The sequence below is a fragment of the Nomascus leucogenys genome, chromosome 22a (genome assembly GCF_006542625.1).
Source record: "Nomascus leucogenys isolate Asia chromosome 22a, Asia_NLE_v1, whole genome shotgun sequence".
Lineage (NCBI taxonomy): Eukaryota > Metazoa > Chordata > Mammalia > Primates > Hylobatidae > Nomascus > Nomascus leucogenys.
In genome coordinates, this window is record NC_044402.1 from 91,467,473 (window position 1) to 91,488,170 (window position 20,698).

The 20,698-nt window shown below is 37.8% G+C and overlaps 1 protein-coding gene and 1 non-coding gene across 2 annotated transcripts in view; one reads left to right on the forward strand and one right to left on the reverse strand.

The window, feature by feature from the left end:
• The window catches only part of STAT4 (signal transducer and activator of transcription 4), a 150,092-nt gene that overhangs the window by 83,416 nt on the left and 45,978 nt on the right, over nt 1–20,698 (reverse strand). The gene's annotated exons all lie outside the window — the stretch shown is intronic.
• On the forward strand, nt 12,333–12,439 carry LOC115832746. The gene has a single exon (XR_004028244.1). It is a non-coding gene; the product is annotated as a U6 spliceosomal RNA (small nuclear RNA).

Consider the following 20,698-nt stretch of genomic DNA (forward strand, 5'->3'; position numbering starts at 1 on the left):
AAGATAGCTATTGTTCCTATTTTACGGGCAGGGAAATGGGCTGAGGGAAGCCAGACTCTAGCCTATCTGACATCCACAGGTATCTCTAATACACCATTCGGAGCTGGGTGTCATATTAATTCCAATCTGAAAGTCTGAAAAAGACTTTTCTTTTGTCTTTCTTTAAAGTGCTTTTTGTTTCGTGGTATACATGTATCCAAGGTGGGGAATTTATTGGCCACTTATAACTGTATTGCCAAGGAGAAAATGCATGAATTTCAGTTGATACAACTGAAGTACTGTATCACTGAGTTTCTAAAATTTATAGCACTACATTGAATTATATTTTATTTTTAAATTTTTTTTTTTTGAGACCAAGTCTCCCTTTGTCATCCAGGCTGGAGTGCAGTGGCACAGTCTCGGCTCACTGTCATCTCTGCCTCCTGGGTTCAAGCGATTCCCCTGCCTCAGCCTCCTGAGTTGCTGGGATTACAGGTGGGTGCCACCAGGCCCAGCGAATTTTTTTGTATTTTTAGTAGAGACGAGGTTTCACCATGTTGCCCAGGCTGGTCTTGAACTCCTGAGCTCAGGCGATCCACTTGCTTTGGCCTCCCAAAGTGCTAGGATTACAGGCGTGAGCCACCACGGCCAGTGAATTATATTTTAAATATAAAATTTCAAATGTAGAATATTACATATAAAAAGCAAAAATACAGATTTTATATGCATGCATGCAAGAGTCAGGTTTCAAAATTAATTTAAGACGGGAGTGATGTCATATCTGGGGGACAATGCCTTATCCTTTTCCTCTCTTCTGCTTAACTTCTTATCCCATTCTTTTTCAATTTAGAGATATAGTTAACATTTTAGGAAGACACACATAGCAAGTTTTAAAGTAAATATAAATTAAGAAGCAGAATATTAACAATTTAAGAATATAATTTGCTTTTTCAGTTCTTGAATATTTCGGAGTATAACTTTTTTTCAAATGATCATAAACAAACAAGCTGTAGTATATCCTTACAATGGAACACTACTCAGTAATAAAAAGAAATGAACACTTGATTCATGCAAAAATGTGGATGAATCTTGAAATAATTATGCAGAGTGAAAGAAGCCAGTTAAAAAGAAGTGCATGGGGCCGAGTGTGATGGCTCATGCCTGTAATCCCAACACTTTGGGAGGCTGAGGCATGAAGATCTTTTGAAGCTAGGAGTTAGAAACCAGCCTGGGCAACATAGTAAGACCCCATCTCTACGAAAATTAAAAATAAATAGAAAATTAGCCAGGAATGGTGGTGCTTGCCTGTAGTGCCAGCTCTCAAGAGGCTGAATGGGAGGAGTGCTTGAACCCAGGAGTTTGAGGCTGCAGTGAGCTCTGATTGCATTACTGCATTCAAGCCTGAGCAAGAGAGAAAGACCCTATCTGTTAGAAAAAAAGAAAGGAGTGCATACTGTATGATTCTAATTAGATTGAACTCTAGAAAATGCACCCTAATCTATAGTGAACAATAGCAGATCAATGGCTGCCTGGGGCTGGCAGACAGAGCACGGAGAGGTAGGAGGGAGGGATTAGGAAGGCACATGAGGAAACTTTCAAGGGTGCTGGATATTTTTATTATCTTGATTGTGATAATGGTTTCATGGGTGTATACTGATGTCAAAACTTGTCAGATTGTACACTTTAAATATGTATTTATTGTATGTCATTATACCTCTGTAAGGTTGTTAGAAATTATCATAAACTACATGTTTTTGGAGAAATATAAAGACAAAATTTGGAGAAATTACCTACATGTATGTAATATTTGGGGCATAGACTCTGGATTCAAAAAAAACCAAATCATATCCAAATTCTCTTATTTCCTAACTATGTGACCTTGGGCAACAGTGTGACCTTTCCAAGCCTCAGTTCCCTCATCTGTAAAATGGGGGAAATAACATTACATACCTGCCAGGATTGTTGTGAGAATATAATGAGGTAATGAAAGTAGCACTGTGTACCAGTGTATCTAGTAGTAAATGGTCATCATTGTTCTAAGCTGCATATATGGAAATGGATGAATACATATGGGTATATGTATGCATATATATTTTTTACTAAAACATGTTCTGTGGCACAATCTATATGTAGTATAGGATAGTGATGAAACCAAAAGAAGCAATGAATCAATCTAAGAAAAAGGAAGCTACTGTTATTACTTTCCCAAGTATGATCTCATTTTTGACAACTTTGTGAGGTGTTATTATTACTCCATTTCTGCAGTGAGGAACACTGAAGCCTAGGGAGGGGAAGGTCGCCCAGTTACAAATTGTGGATGTGGAAGCAGAACAATGACGCTCTGTCTTCAAGTCTAGAGCTCTTTGCACAAACTATAGAAGGAAAATTCAGGATAATTTCTTGAAAGCAATAATTATTCTGTGACTCAGAATTAAACATATAATATTCAGTCCTATAATAGAGCAAATATATTAAGAAAAAGAAGCCCTGCACTGTACTACCGGTTCACTCTGCTCCCTAGCAGGAAGGGCATTCCCATAGCTCTCTGCTGTTCTTGCCCATCTGGGAATACTCACATGAGCAGGACAAGTGGACCCATCAGTTTTGCTGGTCTAAGCTCCCCATGTCTCATTGCTTTCCTGCCTCTGTGTCTTTGCCTACAGGGTGTTGCCCACTTGTAACACCTGCTCACACCTTTGCTTATGAAGATCCTGTCCATAAAATTACAGCCAGTGCTGGCAGACATTACTGGTGCCACTCATTCATTTGTTCCACAAATTTGTACTGAACAGCAATTATTGCCAGGCACTGATCTGACTGCTGTGAGTAATTGCACCGAACAAGCATTATCTCTCCTATTTTTTCCTTCTTTGCATCTGAACTTGCCTCTTAGTACCTATATTACAGTTGTTCCTTTGATCTTGAGAGCTCCAACAGGGTTACAGTTCAGAGCTTGGGACACAGGAGAAGGCACTTTTTCAAATTTATTGGATTGAAGAGAAGAAAAAGTGCTGCATTTGACAGAATGAAACAGAATTGGATATAAATAATGCTCAGAAACTTATACAAGGTAGTCAAACTTGAAGAAGGCTGAATTGGTTTAAGAGATTCAAGGAAACTTTTGGCTTCACCGGGAGATGTAAGAAGGCAATTAGGTACCATTAGGGCCAGATTTGTTTTTTGTCGTCATGTGGAAGAAAGATTAAAAAGGTTAAAGATGAAATTTAGAGAGTGTTCCAAATTGGAGTTTCAGCAAAAGGAGCAGGGAAATAGGATAGAGAAAAAATAATTATGGAAACCAGTATAAAGAAAATCTGTGAAAATTCCTTATTTTTTAAAAGTACACTTTTTGTACAGGGAGTATACTCCCCAGAGTAGCAGAGAACATTATAGAAATGTTACAGAAATAGAGAAAGTGATTTATATAAAGAACATGTTTTCATGTGTATCATTTTTGATATGCCTCTCCGTTCTGCTCAAACACCACAGACAGGAGGTTCCCCTAGAGTTTATGGCTGATCAAATCTGATGTTTAAAATACATTGTTTCTGAAGAAAACTGTGGTCTGATCTAAGATGTGATATACAGGAAGCTGCTGTTATAATTTAATCTGGGCCATAATTGTTTTACAACTTAGGTAGTTTTTTAGACTTAGTGTATCTAACTGAATTGTGGTAAAGACAGGAATAATTTTCAGTGAACGTAATGAAAAGCTCAACCCTTAAGTGTTACAGTATTCAATACTAAACTGCCAAAATAATTTTAAAGTTGGCCAAGACATAAAATTTATAGCCTAAAGTCTTACCAAAATCATGGTAATGAGGCCATAAACCAATAGAATGTCCCTAAAAATAAATTTTGCTGGTTATTTGTTGCATACATATTATTATTAAGGTCCCTTTCATATCTAAAATGTTATTTTCCTTATGCATATGGTATATAATAAATGGATACTGTGGTACATTTTGTGTGCAGTATAGAATAGTGGTGAAAGCAAAAGAAGAAATGATATATTAAAAATAAGCATTTCAGTATCGTTTTTCTTACTGTTCTATTCTCACCTCCTCCGTTAAATTTAACAGGAAGTCACAACTCTCAGTTGCATAACTTGTGTTTTCCATTCTCTGCATATTTTTCAGCTGAGCACTTATTAGAAATATGAAGTCACTTCAAGCGACAACACCATCATGACACATCCTATCAAAAGTGACGTCACTTTTGTCTATAATCAAAGCACTGGGGCTCTCCTACCAAATCATTTCACTTGCCATAGGGCCACTGCTGTAGATCATGCTTCTTTATGGGCTGCAGAGCTGGGGGTTGCCTTTGGAGTGGAGAGACAGCAATTACGAACATTGAAGGGGATGGAGTTCTGCTTTCAATTCAGCTCAGCAGCCACATGATGTATTTTTGAAGCAGTGGGAAGGTATGTTCCGACCCTCGCAGGCAAAATTTCACAGACTTTTATGTGTTGTCATTATTGCCATTGTTATTTTTTTGTTTCCAGAACTGATGTACTGAATCGCACATTAGTTTTACATGATAAAAAAGGTAAATTTGTTTTTTCCCTCTATATTTGGTATTTTGATTTTTTTTACAACAAGTATGAAAGTGTGTTACTTTAATAAACAGAAAAAAAGTATCTGTTTTTCAATTCTCCCAACACTTATGGAGGGTCTGCTATATGCCACACACTGTGCTGAGTATTGGGAATCCAAAACTGAAAGAGATAATTCCACCTCCAGGTCATTTCATCAAAAACCCATTCACCAAGAACCTGTTTGTCAAGGTGATTCCTGGTCCTTTGTTCTCAAAAACTCACAAGCTAAAAGAAAACATAGACATGTAAGCAGCCATGAGATGTCTGCTTCACTGGTGATGAAAAAAGCTATTGTTCAAGGCTCAGAGAGGAAAATAATTCTTTGGAGGTTAGGAATGGATCCAATGAAATAAAGCAACCTTGGTGTCTCACACCAGGAGACATAGCTTCATAAGAGGGGTGTGGGTTGGATTCCATCACCCACTTGTCCTTTTGCCTGGTTCATTTGTGCAAGACATAACCTGTCAACCACGCTTCAATGCCTTGGAGAACTCTACTGTTTTGAAAACATCTGCTTTGGTCTTGATGCTATCTTATCAGATTCTGCAAAAGCTGAGCAGCCATTTCCACTGTGTCTCATCAGGTCCTTAGTCACCTATGACAATTGGACAGAATGCTCCTCCCACAAGCAAAATCACAATAGCTTGTTTCCAATGAGAATCTTAGGTTACATTAAGTATCTGGGTGATTCAGCTGGTACCTGACCTCAGTCCTCAGAAATGTTGACTTTCTGTCAATGCATAGACAGTGAAGAATAAATTGTGTATTTTCTTGTATATGTTATGCCAGGATTATATTCATCAATAAACTCCAGTTTGGGGGGTGGGGAAGAATCCAAAAATGTATGCTTATTCTAAATACTAGGTCCTCTTTCTGACTATTCAAGTAGGGCTACTTACAGAAGGCCAGATACAACTGTATCTATTCTACATTACTGCTTACTTCTTGCAGGAGTAATGTATTAGTCATATGATACGTTTGGTTGAAATGAACATTATGACCACAGAAAAAACTTAGAATGTGTTGGATTGTCAGAAAAACTTCATTTGCTTGAATTGTGCTCTGCTCATTACATGGAATGCTTTGGTAAGGGCCGTGATGGACAGAGTCAGTGGTACTCTTCCATTCCCAATGTGAAGCTAAGATCACATATGTACCCTTTTTTCACTGATGCTGACAAGAGGGAATTGGTTTGATAATACAGTGCTTTTACACCTATGATATGGCACCACCTTCTCTGCAGAATCATATCACCTGTTACATTTCATCCTAAATTAATGCCCTTGTCAGCTGGTCTTGTGGCTGTGCAATTACTTTGCAAGCTAAAATTTAGATAAATAAGAATCAGCCTAGTTATAATAAAATAGCCCAAGGAAAGTTGAGAAATGCTAATTCAAATTAGAAAGAAATACCTGAGTAGCCTAGAAAATAATCTTCTAATAAAATCAGTGTAGATTTACAGTAAATTAAATGGAATAACCTTACAGATTTAGAATTTTTTTTAAAAGCATATTGCAAGAAATTTAGACAAAGGTGGCATGCTTTGGGAATAGTCCATCCCACTTAACTTTCTTGGTTAAAGCAGGACGCCACTGAAGGCTGCTTGAAGACTCAGCTCCAGTATAATTACTTGCAATTACTTATTTAATTACTGTCCTCTTTGGTTCATTACATACATCATGGGCAGGAGACACCTCTGTCTTACTGCCTGTTGTATCCCAACATCAGAAATGTTCCTGGCAGAAAAATTCCCCAACATATACTTGTTGAATGAATAAATAACTGAAAGTAAATTTACTCAAATGTCTCAGAAATGACAAGATGCTTGAAGTGGACAGTAAATAAATCTTTGGGAATCCATCGCTTCCACTAAGAAAGCAACTCAAACATCCCTCCCGTTGGAGTGGCAAAGAGTAATGAAATATATGTGAGATCTCCATGTGATTATTTTTGCATTACTTTGAGCAGAGTCTCAACCTTGGCTACATCTTACAATCACCTGGGAGCTTTACAAAATCCAATAGGAACAGAATCTCTGGAGTGGGGCTGAGCATGGCTAATTTTCAAATGTGTCATTAGCGATTCTAATAAAGCAGGCAATGAGAATACTGAGTGTGGGGCATTCTTTCCCAGACTTGTCTGATTATTAGAATTACCTGAGCTGCTCAGTCCCACAACAAATCAAAAATGGTATCAAGGGATTTTCATCTTTGCCAGTTTGGAAGATAAAAAGTAGTCTCTTATTTTAGCAGAGAAACACAAGTTTCTAATAGCTTAAGGCTGTTCTGACTTCAAATTTCAAAGACTTGCCATTGCATCTAATTTAGTGCCAACACAAATGTAATTTATTGCAGGATTATCTTCCAGGACATCCTCGGGCATTTCTTCTTGTCCTAAAATAATACTTCTACAACTCTCATTAGACTCTATCTTTATTACTGTAAGTCGATTCTCATCTATCTAAAGTAATTGCAGCGTGTGATTAAGTGTCAGGATAAGTTGTTTGGACACTAAGTGCTGTGGGAGTGCAGAGGAGAGAAAACTCGATGTGGATTTTAATGACATGTAGAGCAGGACGTGGGCTGCAACTTGAAGGATGGTTGGGGGAGTAGGAAACTGCATCCTGGGCAGAGGGAATTGCAAGCAATGAGCAGAGTCCATTCTAAGAATACAAAATACCCAGACCCTAAATCCACCATTGCTTATTTTTCTTCCGATGCCTGGATGCATCCCTACTTTGTGAACTCCCTGAATCCTACCTCTCCGAGCCACATTCCCAAATTCCACCTTTGACCTATTCAGTCAGAATTGGAAATGGGGGCTGGAAATCTACACTTTTAACAAGTTCCCCAAGTGATTTTTGTAATGAAACACAAACTGAGAAGGATGTATCTATCTACACCATTCAAGAGGAAGATAGATGGGACAGAGTGTCCTCCAAAGAGAACCAAATGCAACAAACCAACACTTCTATCAAAATAAATCAGAACTGGCGTTTTTCATCTATCAAACTGGCAAAGATTAAAACACTTTATACCACTCATGTTGATGATGGAATGAGATTTTACGGACTGCTGGTGGGAATGTGAATTGGCATGTTATTAAAGGACAATTTGGCAATTCTTATAAAAAGCCTTAACATTTTTCACACCCTTTGACATAGTAATTTCACTTTTAGAAATTTATCCTAAGGCTGTGGTCTCAACCTTGGCAGTTTATCAGAATCACTTGTGAAGCTTTATGAACTGCAGATTTCTGGGTCGCATTCCTTTGAGATTCTGGGAGTGAAGTCTAGGAATCTGTTGAATCTGTTAGCTTGTTTTTTAATACTAATATAATCGGGGCCTATTTTTTAAAAGTTCAAGTAACAGAAAAATCAAAAATTGGTGAGATCTTCATCTTTCACTTCCTCCCTTGATTCCCTGCAGGTAATCATACTAGACTTTGTTTTGTGTTTTTTCATTTGATAACATAATATAGTCATTATTCCATTTCAGTATATTCAGGTATAATTTTTAATAGTGCTATAAGTTGCATGGAGATACTTCAATTTATTTAATCAACGTGGACATTTAAGAATATACTTTTTAAGATCATTTTTGCATTTTTATTATGAATAATAATACAGTGATCATTCTTGAATATATATCCTTTTCTTTATCTATGTGAGAATTTCTGTGGGATAATTATCTAGAAATGGAATTGCTTTGTCACGTTAAACTTGGATTGTTATGATCATTTTTTGAGTTGGGGCCTCACTCTGTAGACCAGGCTAGGGTGCAGTGGCTTGATCATAGCTCACTGCAACCTCAAACTCTTGGGCTCAGGTGATGCTCCCACCTCAGCTTCTCACGCAGCTGGAAGTAAATGTGCATGCCACCACGCCTGGCTAAGTTTTTCTATTTTTTGTTTTTGGAAATATGAGGTATCACTATGTTGCCCAGGCTGGCCTTGAACTCCTGGCCTCAAGTAATCCTCCTACCTTGGCCTCCCAAAGTACTGGGATGACAGGTTTGAGCCACGATGCCCAGCCGAACACAACTGGTTTTGAGGCATAGAGTTAAGACCTATGGTTCTGACAAAATAATCACAAATATAAATGAAATTTTAACAATAGGTATGTGTACTTCGCCTGTGTATATTGGTGAAAAACTAAAAAATTAATAAATGTCCAATTAGTAGGTGAATTAAAATATGCTAAAAAGGGTATTTAATGGCATGGAAAGATGTTGACTAAGTGAATGTATAGAGCTTAGGAAGGAGACTCTAAAACAATATTAATTTTAAAATAAGTTAATATTGGCAGGAAATATACTATAATGTTCACAGTGGTTTTCAGTTAAACATAGAATTACAGGTTGTTTTTGCACGTCTACATTTTCTAAACTTTGTTGGGTATGTATCACATTGGTAATAAAAAAGTTATTTAATAATCAATAAATATGATACTAAGCTGCATTATCAAAAAGATATGACCCACAAGAACTCAGAGATGAGCCCCCTACATAGCTCAGCATTCATGTGGTTTGATGCCCAATAGTTTATAGAGTTGGCCACCTTCGAGAGAAGACTTGAAACCAAAGTTGTTCACCTACTTATCAAAAGGCCTTACATAGAACATTTTACCAGGTGCATGTTCTTTCATTCATCATCAAAGCTGGAGATTAGAATCCATATTTATCTAGCTTTTTAGGAGAGTTAAAAAGTTATAGACTTGGGAAATTAATAGTCCTCAAATACAGTTTCTGTCTTCTAATGTATAAACAAGTATTTTTTAAAAGATGAGATAATGTTCTTCCATTCATTGATAAATTCTTTTGCTCACTAAGTGAACAATGGGAAAATGTGTTTAATTTACAGCAGAAGTGACAAAAGGAGGAAGTTCCTGATCATATTGGTAAGGGTTTGGAAAGGCTACCGAGTCTGTTCATGCAATATTGTTCCCTAGAGATTTTAATAACAGGAAATCGATTGAGGTGGTTCTTCTGTGGTTTAAAAACTGAAGGATGGGACACTCTGGGGGTCATTCTTTGCCCTTTGACTTCTTGCTGGTCGATAAGAATATAGGAGAGGAGAACGAATTGTTTTAGATACCAATTGTGGCACTTTAAAATAATTTAAAATACATGTGAGGCTTTTAATTTCATTGTGCTTATAAAGACAGAATGGAGTAAAAATGGAAAAGGAATGCCCATTTCCAGAGGATTAGTTAAATTATGGCACATTCATAAGATGTGAAAGACTTACCTAAGGGCACTGTAAAGCATTGCTAAGAGAAACTGAAGACCTGAATAAATGAAGAGATGTTTTGTGTTTATGAATTGGAAGATTCAAAATTATTAAGATGTCTTTTTTTCCCAAAATGATCTATAGATTTAGTGTAATCCCAATGAAAATCCCAGCAGGTTTATTTGTTGAAATTGTCAAGCTACTACTAATATTTATATGAAAATTCCAAGGATCAAGAAAAATCGAGACAATTTTGAAGGAGAACAAGGTTTCTAGACTTTTACTGTCACATATCAAGACTACAAATCTATCGTAGTTACCTATAATGTGGTACAGGTGCAGGGAGAGACAAATAGACTAACATACTGGAGACTCACATAAGTAAAAGTCCCCAGATTCCTATCAAAAACACCACTGCAGTGCAATGAGGAAGGGATGATCATTTCAAGAAATGGCTCTGGGTCAATTAGATAACTTCTCAGCCTTTTGGCTAAGGTCAAGTGTAGTATCCACATGGAAAAAGCCTACTTTACCCCTATCCCATTCCAGATATAAAAGGCATCCAATGGATCATAATCCTAAATGTAAAAGATTAAAACACTAAAGGTCCCAAAAGAAAACCTAAAAGAATGTTATGATCTAAGGCAAGCAAAGTTTCTTTAAAAAAAGACACAAAGAATGGTAACATTTTAAAAAATTGAAAAATTGAGCCTCAGTTAAAACTAAGAACTGTTGTTAATCAAAAGACACCATGTAGAGGAGACTGAAAAGGTAAGGCATGGTGTAGAAGACATTAGCAATACATATATCTGACAAACACCCACTTGGAATATGTAAAGAATTAAAAATTAATAAAACAGAGACAGACAAAACAATTTTAAATGGTCAAAAAGCCTAGGCAACATACGGAGACCCTGCCTCTACAAAAATAAAAATAGAAAAATTAAAAAATTAACCAGGTATGGTGGCATGCACCTGTGGTCCCAGCTACTAAGAAGGCTGAGGTGGGAGGATGACTTAAGCCTGGGAAGTTGAGCCGGCAGTGAGCCATGATTGAGCCACTGCACTCCAGCATGGGTGACAGAGCAAGACCTTGTCTCATTCAATCAATAGGCAAAAGAATTCAAGAGGTACTTTAAAAAAAGAGGATATTTCTGAGGGCTGTGATCTGTTCCATTGGTCTATATCTCTGTTTTGGTACCACACTTCTACAACCATCTGATCTTTGACAAACCTGACAAAAACAAGAAATGGGGAAAGGAGTCCCTATTTAACAAATGGTGCTGGGAAAACTGGCTAGCCATATGTAGAAAGCTGAAACTGGATCCCTTCCTTACACTTTATACAAAAATTAATTCAAGATGGATTACTTAAATGTTAGACCTAAAACCATAAAAACCCTAGAAGAAAACCTAGGCAATACCATTCAGGACATAGGCATGGGCAAGGACTTCATGTCTAAAACACCAAAAGCAATGGCAACAAAAGCCAAAATTGACAAATGGGATCTAATTAAACTCAAGAGCTTCTGCACAGCAAAAGACACTACTATCAGAGTGAACAGGCAACCTACAGAATGGGAGAAAATTTTTGCAATCTACTCATCTGACAAAGGGCTAATATCCAGAATCAATAAAGAACTCAAAGAAACTTACAAGAAAAAAACAAACGACCCCATCAAAAAGTGGGCGAAGGATATTAACAGACACTTCTCAAAAGAAGACATTTATGCAGCCAACAGACACATGAAAAAATGCTCATTATCACTGATGAGAGAAATGCAAATCAAAACCACAATGAGATACCATCTCACACCAGTTAGAATGGCCATGATTAAAAAGTCAGGAAACAATAGGTGCTGGAGACGATGTGGAGAAATAGGAACACTTTTACACTGTTGGTGGGACTGTAAACTAGTTCAGCCATTGTGGAAGACAGTGTGGCGATTCCTCAAGGATCTAGAGCTAGAAATACCATTTGACCCAGCCATCCCATTACTAGGTATATACCCAAAGGATTATAAATCATGCTGCTATAAAGACACATGCACACGTATGTTTATTGCAGCACTATTCACAATAGCAAAGACTTGGAACCAACCCAAATGTCCATCAATGATAGACTGGATTAAGAAAATGTGGCACATATACACCATGGGATACTATGCAGCCATAAAAAAGGATGAGTTCATGTCCTTTGTAGGGACATGGATGAAGCTGGAAACCATCATTCTCAGCAAACTATTGCAAGGACAAAAAACCAAACACCGCATGTTCTCACTCATAGGTGGGAATTGAACAATGAGAACACTTGGACACAGGAAAGGGAACATCACACACCGGGGCCTGTTGTGGAGCTGGGGGAGGGGGGAGGGAAAACATTAGGAGATATACCTAATGTAAATGATGAGTTAATGGGTGCAGCACACCAACATGGCACATGTATACGTATGTAACAAACCTGCACATTGTGCACACGTACCCTAGAACTTAAAGTATAATAATAGTAAGAAAAGAGGATATTAGTGCTTGCTTAAGCAGCACATATACGAAAATTGGAATGATACAGAGTAGATTAGCATGGCCCCTGATCAAGAATGACACACAAATTTGTAAAGCATTACATATTTTTTGTTTGTAACTCAAAGGGGAAGTGCTTGAGAGGATAAAAATACCTTATTCTCCATGATGTGCTTATTTCACATTGCATGCCTGTATCAAAACATCTCATGTACCCCACAAATATATACACCACCTATGTACCTACAAAAATTTAAAAAAAATAAAGAGGATATCAAAATGGCCATTAAGCATAAAATTCTCAACATTATTAATCATCAGGATAATGGAAATTAAACTTACAACGATTTACTACTAGACACACCCTGAATTCATAAAATTAAAAATAAAAGACTTGCAATAACATGTGTTGACTAGGAAGTAGAACAACTGAACTCTCATATACTTCTGTGACAGTGTTAATTACCACAACGAATGGAAAGTTGTGTGGCAGCATCTCCTAAATCCACACATCTTAATGCCCTGTTACCCAGCCATTGTACCTCTGGGAATATGCTCAAAAGAAATGAGTGCTTATGCCTACTACTAAAAGTTACAAACAAAAATGTTCCTGAGTTTCATTCATAATAAGCAAAAACTGGAAATAGTCTAAGTATCCACCCACAGAAGAATGAATAAATAAATTGTACTATAGTTATACAATGGAATACTAAGCTGTAATTAAAAACAAAACAAAACAAAGAAAAATACACATAAAACAGCATGGAGAAATCTCATAACATAGAGTGAAAAAAGTCTAACTCCAGAAAATTATTCTGTGAAATTTCACCCATATGAAGTTCAAGATAGCCAAAACAAATCTACAGTGATGTAAGAATAGTGGTTACCTTTGTGACTGGTGTTGACTAGGAAAAGCATGGGAGAGACTTCCACATCTGGAACTGGTGGTAGTTATATGGATGTATATAAAAAAAATTCATTGAGCTATACAATTAAACTTTGTGTGTTTTACCATATGCTTGTTTTGCATCAATAAAAGCATCTTTAAAAAGTGATGCACAAAAGTGATGCACTTTGCTCTAAGTGCCTTGTATTAAAATATGACATAATATTTGACCTCAGTCTACACCTCTTTCAGTTTGACTGTATAACCTTCTCATGAAACAGGGTGTGCAGTGAAAAGAAATGGCTCTCCTATGCAATTTCTAAGTGAATCTTGACCACTTTGTCATTGTACTGTGTTTTGTTTGAGGAACTTCAAGATCTTCTGTATTCCTGGAGTCCAGAGTGTCAGAGCTCCTGACTTGGCTCCTGGGGAGTTGGGGATGGTTCAGAAAGACCACCTCCCCCCGTCCCTAGGTGAAGGCTAGTTCTAGGTGTGTCTTGGACTCTTTCACTTCAGTCCTTTCTCCTCTCCAGAGTGGGTACATTTTCTCTCAGCTTCCAGAGGTTTAGTGTCTCCCTCCTTCTACTGAAAGGTTTTCTCCACCCTTCCTTCTTCTGGTCCCATCCAGCCTGACCTTCTCTCACATGTACCATATTCTCGAAATACAGATGCTTCTCCACTCACGAGGGGGCTATGTCCCAATAAACCTATCACCAGTTGAAAATATTCTAAATTGAAAATGTGTTTAATACACCTAACTTACTGAACACTGTACCTTAAACATGCTCAAAACACTTAGATTAGCCTAGAATTGGGCAAAATCGTCTAACACAAAACCTATTACGTAATAAAGTGTTGAATATCTCACATAATGTATTGAATACAGTACACTGTAGAGTATTGATTGTTCATCCTCATGATTGCTTAGCTGGCTGGGAGCAGGGGCTCGCTGCCACTGACCAGCATCATGAGAGTATTGTACTGTGTTATTATTGCTAGCCCCGGAAAAGATCAAAATTCAAAATTTGAAGTATGGTTCCTACTGGGTGTGTATTGCTTTTGCACCATCATAAAGTGAAAAATTGTGAGCCAAACCATCTTAAGTTGGAGACCATCTGTACACTTCTTTGCAAAACCAATTCCTTCTATCCTTAGAAACAGCTGATTTCAGCAAGGAAAATCCTAAAATCTAAATTGCTCTTATGAACTCTATCTAAACTGAATTTGCAATAATGACATGACATTTGATCCATTTAGTTAGGAATATTCATTGCAATAAGGCAATATTAATATTTTCAATGTTAACTCAACTTCTCATTTATTAAAAAAGACACTGAGGCCAGGCGTGGTGGCTCACGCGTGTAATCCCAGCACCTTGGGACGCGGAGGCTGGCAGATTGCAAGGTCAAGCGATAGAGACCATCCTGGCCAACATGGTGAAACCCCATCTCTACTAAAAATACAAACATTAGCTGGGTGTGGTTGTGCGTGCTTGTAGTCCCAGCTACTCAGGAGGCTGAGGCAGGAGAATCACTTGGACCCAGGAGAAGGAGGTGGCAGGGAGCTGAGATAGCGCCACTGCACTCCAGCCTGGTGACAGAGCGAGACTCCGTCTCAAAAAAAAAAAAAAAAGACACCGAGCCCTTGCTATATGCTGGACTCTGTGTTAAGCACTGGAAAGCAAAGATGAATGCACTCAAAGAGCTCAGTCTTATGCAGGAGGCAGGCAAATATGTAGACGCATTAGTTCCAGTTATTTCCCATTATAATAACCTCCTACTGTACATCACATAGAGTTTATCAAACTCATCTTGTTATGCCACCTCCCTCCCTAAACCTAATCTCCATTGTGCATCAACATCTGTGTCTACCTATGTCAATAACCCAGGCTGAAACCCTCAGCTGTCTCTTATTTTTCACTTTCTCACATTTACTCATTACATGTCAATTCTTTCATCAAATTCTCTCACAACTCCAGAACATATTCTTCATTCCTGTGCCACTTCCTAGATCAGAATCCTAATTTCCTTTTCCTTGGACTATGACAATAATGTTCAAACAGGTCTCCACACCTCCAGTTTCACCACTGCTATTCTATACTCCACAGTGTTGCCAGAGAAGTCTCTGTCTCTATAGTTCTATGTCTCCACCTCTAGGAAGACTTCTTATTTGTTAGGAATAGAAATATAAGAACCCGAGGGAAAAGATTTAGTGAGTTGATGATTTTCTTAGCTACAGAGAGCCAATGAAATAGTAATTATTTCTAACATAAATCTTGACAGATATAAATAATGGAAACCTGGTAAGCTGTGAAAGGCAGCTGTTTTTTTAAAAAGTTTGATACGGTACAGATTATCTTCCCATGCCCGTATCTTTCTACCGAGGCAGAGGTCACAGATTAAATGACAGAAAACAGTCAGGTTCTTGATATCACAGCCATTTACAAGATTCTCATTTTTTAGGCATCAACACAGCTCTTGGCCACCTGCGTAACTTTACACCTCATTGTGCACTTAAAAGCCCACTGGAGGTGAGATCACTATGTTCTCGACAAATGTAGCCAATCAGAGCATATGATAATAGACAACTGGAAATTGACTATCTACTGAGCCATTGGCTCTGGATCCTCATTATTTATTATTATTATTATTATTGAGACAGGGCCTTGCTCTGTCACCCAGGCTGGAGTGCAGTGGTGCAATCATAACTTGCTGTAACCTCAAACTCCAGGGCTTAACTTATCTTACCACCTCAGCCACCCAAGTAGCTAGTACTACAGGTGTATACATGCTACCATGCCCAACTAATTTTTTGTAGAGATAGGGTCTCACCATGTTGCCCAGTCTGGTCTTGAACTCCTGGCCTCAAGCGATCCTCCCACCTCAGCCTCCCAAAGTGCTGAGATTACAGACATAAGTCACCATGCCGGGCCTGGATCCTCATTATCGAAAGGGAGTGTGAGGAGAGTTAGGTTTAAGTTGAGCAAATCTTTTGTCCCCAGGTCATCTCTAGGAAAGGCAGTAATGAAAGGTCAGAGGGTGCCTGGTGACTTAATGAAAAAACCAATTTCTTCCCTGAGTCGTGAACTTTTTGTTGGTAAATAAAAATGGATACATTTGAAGTTATTCGTTTGGACCCATTAAAGGAAGCTGTTCAATGCCTACAAATTAAATTTAGAGATCTACTAAGTTTAGATATCTACTTGACCATTACTCCCTTCAGTCACAGTTTTAAAGCTAAACATAAATTAATTTTGAACTGATTTGGATTATATTGACAAACTTGTTTTCCAGCAGATCTATTTATTTTTGCTCCCATTTTTACGCTTTTGCTTATTAAACCTACTTTAACAAAATTTATATTAAAATATGTTAGAGGCTTATTTAAGGTAAAAAGTCTTGTGAGCTGTCTCAGTTTTGATTAAGCATCTCTTTGGAAAGTTTCCAAATCACAATGGGTTTAGAACAGTGTAGATGGCTTTCTTACAGGTCTTCATCTCCATGAAATGGGGACAAATAAACATTTTCTAAAAACTTAGTTGAAAGACACAATTATCCTACTTTTTAGGTGATTATCTGCCCAAATTTTGCTTGACAACCACCATGATGCTCCTAGCCAATTAAGCAATAGATAGTGTAAATCAACAGCTGACTTTGAACACCTTCATGTCGTCTTTCTCTACGAGCATCTGTATCTCCCCACCCACTTCCTCAGTGGTACGGTTAGTTGTCACACTAGAGGCTGTAGAAATCTCATTTTTTTTTTTCCTGGCCACAGACTGCCCTCTGGGTTGGCAGCTTCTCTGCAAGCTTCTGTTACAGCTGTCAGGCCAGCAGTTTCACATGCTGGGGTTTCCATGTCAGCTCCTGGACAGATTGGGTGGGCTTCTTCTGTAAGTACCCAGGATGACATGGGTCTTGGACTTGACTTTTCATCACATGAAATAGTTTCCCCTCACCTCAGTATATTACAGCTAATCTTGTTTGTTTGTTTGTTTGACATTCTGGCTCTGTCATCCAGGCTGGAGTACAGTGGCATGATCATAGGTCACTGCAGCCTCTGCCTTCTGGAGGCTAACTTTTGTGTTAGGGAAAATAAAATCCATCCAGTCTCTGGATGATTTGATGAGAGGGAGAACAGAGGTTGGAATGAGAAAAAGAAAAGAAAAAAAAAAAAACCCAGTGTCAGAATTATCCAATATTCTTTTGCCTACAGCAGACAAGGAGTGGGTCTTCCTAGAGAGAAAATCAGCTCTGGATATTTTTCAATAAAAACATATTGAAACCTTTGATGGTTCCCTATTAAGTCCAAACTGCTTAGCATGGCATTCAAGGTCTTCGCTTAAAGTGCCTCGCTCGTTTGTGAGATAGGAAATCTCATGTTGTCGTGTTCTTGCTCTTGCTGTACCAGATACTCTTTTTCCTCTACTCCTCTTCAGAGAGTCCTGAACTATGCTTTTATAAACCAACCCACGTGTTTCTAACTGTGAATTATGATTGCATATGCCTCTACCACGGTGCTTACCACACTACATCATAAATATTCATTTGCACTTTGTCTCCATTCTAGGTAGCAAACTCTTTCAACATAAGAATTTTATCTAAGCACTCTTCACTTTATGCCTTTGCCAGTCAATACTATCCTGATGTTAACATCCATATGATGTAATCAATATTCAGTCAACAAATATCTGTGGAGTAGATAGCCATTGTACCCCAAAGTAAATCATATGAGCCCTACTTTTAAGAAATCCAAGCTGTCACTGGAATAAAAATGATGTTTCATCACCCACAAAGTGATTATTGCACAAAGAAGCCCCATGCTCTGGCATAAACCTTACAAAAATAAAAAATCAGGGAAAGGATGAATCGTCATGGACTCGAGTACTAAATTGTTAAGGAAGATTTAATCAAGAGGAAGATCAATCTAGGATAAAATAAAGGCTTGGAGGGATATGCACAAAATGACTCATGAATGAAATTTCAGGTGGTTGGAGTCTTCCGTTGATCATACTGGATTTCAATTTAGTGTGATATGCACAAATTGTGATGCACACCATCCACCTTCTGTTAATGATCCCATATTATGCATCAAAGTCTTGACAACTAATTCACATTTTGTCTTAAACAGCACAACACAGAGTTCTCTAAGCTTTTGAAATATGAGTGTTGTGATATTGACATCATGGTATTATCTTAAAGGGAGACAGATTTTGAGGGTGTGCGTTGGGGAATTGGGGAAATAACTGTGGAGTGATTGATGAATTGACTGCTACCCACGTGTGGCAAAATGGCATGAATATTGATCCCTCAACTGAGAACTCCTTCAGAATTAACACAAAGTGGCTACACATTCTTCTCAGGTCTCAGGTTGAGGTCATCTCTTTTATTCTCTTTGTGTGTGGTGTACAGAGGGGAAGGAAGAGGAGGGAACTGAGAAAGCAACACGAGTTAGAAGAGAGGATCTGACAGACTCAGAGCAGCTCCGCATTTCAAGCCACTTTTCTTTCGTCTTTGGTATTGCAAAATGTGTTTCTAATGCTTTACCTTGTCATTAAAAATCTCACTTCGTGGGATATTCAGAACCAAAAAGACAATTTTTAGAGACTGAACAAGAAGGAACTCACCTATGGCTTGATTTTTGAGGTGCTTTCAGCTCTAACATATTTTCGTTCAGCCATACCCAAATGACCTCTAAGAAATAGGCCATGGTGGTTCAGAGAGTAGAATATGTGAGGTGCAGGTGACACCCATGCCCCCTCACTCACCGAGTTTAAAACTCTCACTAATAGTCATTACCCTGGCTTGTGAAAAATACTGTATAGGCAGTGAGATTACTAACCACAAAGTTAACACCAAAACCCTGAGCAGAGCTTTCTAATTGATAGAGATTTTTTTATTTTTCTAATATCAGACAAGATGGCTAATGACTGTTTCCTTGTACTTTCCTAACATTACGTTTTGAGGAATAGCCATAGAAGTTCCCATAATTTAAAAAGCAAAACATAGGAAGCATGAACTTTTTACAGTAGCTCCTAACTGAAAGGCTGAGAAGCAATTAAATGTGAACTTTTTCGACTGTGAGCTTCATAACTTCCTCCATTTGTCTTCCTAATGCTTAAAATGTGATTGATAACACAGTGAGTGCTCTTTAAATATTTGTTGACTAAATAAAATTTGCTGCATGATATTTACAAAAGACATACCCAGTAAAAAATGACACAGAAAGTATAAAAATGAAGATATGAATTCATTTACCAGTTAGCAAATGATAATAAAAATAAAAGCATGCAATGAAATTTTAAAATAAAAAATAGTAAATGGGTCAAAGGAGGATGCTTTAGATGGACTTTTAAAAATGTCAATGCACAGGCATGGTGGTGCATGCCTGAAGTCCTGGCTACTTGGGAGGCTGAGGTAGGAGGATCACTTGAGCCCAGGAGTTCAAGTCCAGCCTGGGCAACACAGCAAGACCCCATCTCTGAAAAATGAAAAGAAAAGAAAATGTCTCTTTTAAAAAGTTTCAATTCACCAACAAGATGTTAACTTCTACTTATGCCCCTTACAACACTGTATCAAAATACATAAAGCAAAAACTTCAGGAAGATTAGGAGAGGTGATAAATCTATGGTAACAGAAAAAGACTTTAACGTGTCACTTTCCAAAAAAAAGTCAATGGAATTTTCTAACACATCTCCTTGCTTCTTTCTTGACTCAAAACAGTTCATTTAACCACCAGAATGACCTTTTTAAAACAAAAATCAGTTCATGTCACTCCCTTGCTCAAGCTCCTCAGTGGCTTCCCACCACACAATAAGTCTCGGATTTCTTATTAAGGTGCACAAGTTTCTTTATGAGACAGCCCCAGCTCATCTCTTTGACCTCATCACCCTTTTATTACTTCATGTTCTGGGTGCACTCTTACCAAAAAAACATAATTTTTCTTATAACTGAGGAGTTTTGTCAATTTAATATACGTTATTTGGATTTTTTTTGACATTTTGTACTTTTAATTTCTTATGTAGTCTATTTCCACTTGTTTTAGTGGTCTTTTTGAAATTTTGCCAGGTATGCTTAGTTTCTGTGCTAATTAATTTCCTTTAGGAATTCCTTCCATGAAGGTATCTTTGTGGTGAACTTTCAATCTTATATAATAACTGGGAATAGAATTAGCTAATAGAATTAGCTGGGAATAGAATATTGACAGACAGTGTATTGAAGTTCTGTAAAGAAATTATTCTACCCTCTTCTCACTTGTTACTGTTTTGGCTTTCAGTCTATCTCCCTTTTTTTTTTTTTTTTTTTTTTTTTTGAGACAGAGTCTTGCCCTGTCACCCAGGCTGGAGTGCAGTGGCACGATCTCGGCTCACTGCAAGCTCCGGTTCCTGGGCTCACGCCATTCCCCTGCCTCAGCCTCCCGAGTAGCTTGGACTACAGTCACCCGCCACCACGCCCAGCTAATTTTTTGTATTTTTTAGCAGAGACA